Source organism: Diaphorina citri, unplaced genomic scaffold, assembly GCF_000475195.1.
Source record: "Diaphorina citri unplaced genomic scaffold, Diaci psyllid genome assembly version 1.1 scaffold13461, whole genome shotgun sequence".
Taxonomy (NCBI): Eukaryota; Metazoa; Arthropoda; class Insecta; order Hemiptera; family Psyllidae; genus Diaphorina; species Diaphorina citri.
The window spans coordinates 1-1,340 of NW_007390828.1; the positions used below are offsets into that span (position 1 = coordinate 1).

A 1,340-nucleotide genomic window follows, 5' to 3' on the forward strand; every position below is an offset into this window, starting at 1 on the left:
TTGTAGAAACCCACTGATGAAAATTTGACCTGAAAAAGAAAATTTTCACCTGAACAAATTGAGAAAAGGTAAAAAAAACCCCTGTAAAATAAAACGTATAAAAAGTTTCGAAAAGAAGGCACTTTCAAAAGTAAAGCTCGATTACAATTTCAAAAATTGTCGTACTAAAACATAAACACTACCTAGGAATAGGAAGTTCGTAACATTAGAACATTACAAAAGAATTTCGTAACGTCAGCATAAACATTAGAACATTACTATGGAAGTTCGTAACATTGGCATTAACAACACCAAATGCGTTCGCAACACGAGCATAAACATTACAAAGTAGGTTCGCAACATTAACACAAGACACTTCCAAAGAAATTCGTAAGACAGGGCTAGCACCAATCCTATAGCTGTTGTGGTCTTCACGAAAAGGTTCTGATAAAGGCTTTACAATTCACTTTCCAACATAGAAAGCCAATGCCATTGACTCAGAGCTCCAGAGACCACAGAAAGCTTCGATTTTTGTTTCGTCATCTCGAGATACCACCTGAAAACTTGACAGGGAAGTAACTGGGAGACATTCGCGACAAATTCTACATAAGATAGTGTACCTCGCCTGAGAGTGAAAACCCAATATCTGGGTTGTCAGTTCGTAGATTCGTATAAGCTGAACCCATATTTTTGGGCTGTTCGCCCCTACACCTAAGCTCAGAGTGGGCTTTTGGTGTATGAAATGCGTTGTCAGCTACGAGGTTCTCAATCTCGGTCAAGTCAAGCATAACGCATTCGTTCGATACTAAAGACAGAAATTGACAAGTGTAAACTTTAAAAAATAAGGCACATGACACATGAATATAATAATATCTGGGTTGTCAGTTCGTAGATTCGTATAAGCTGAACCCATATTTTGGGGCTATTTGCCCCTACACCTAAGCCTCGGAATGGGCTTTGTGTGTATGGAATACGAGGTTCTCAATCTCGGTCAAGCATAACGCATTCGTTCGATACTAAAGACAGAAATTGACAAGTGTAAACTTTAAAAAATAAGGCACATGACACATGAATATAAAGAAGACTAGTTATTGTCATGATGACAAGTAGCCTATTATCCTTTCGTAATGTTATGTACATTAGCTTAATTCGAATTTTTCTTTCTCTTACATTACGTTCTCCTACCTTTACGTTAACTTCCCCTCCTCTCCTTTCACGAATTTCGTAATGTGGCTTTTTTCTCGCATTACGATTCGCCATATTGTTTTTTTACTTCCTTCGTTATTTTTTATCCCCACCACCGAAAAACGTAATGTTAATGTACATTAACATTACAAAAGGAAAATAGGCTTCAGGTGGCG

At 37.5% G+C, this 1,340-nt stretch overlaps 1 long non-coding RNA gene across 1 annotated transcript; it reads left to right on the forward strand.

Moving 5' to 3' along the window:
- Window positions 1-17: 17 nt before the first annotated feature.
- On the forward strand, window positions 18-1,149 carry LOC113473048. The gene is made up of 2 exons (XR_003395135.1): window positions 18-740; window positions 957-1,149. It is a non-coding gene; the product is annotated as an uncharacterized LOC113473048 (long non-coding RNA).
- The last annotated feature ends 191 nt before the right edge of the window (window positions 1,150-1,340 follow it).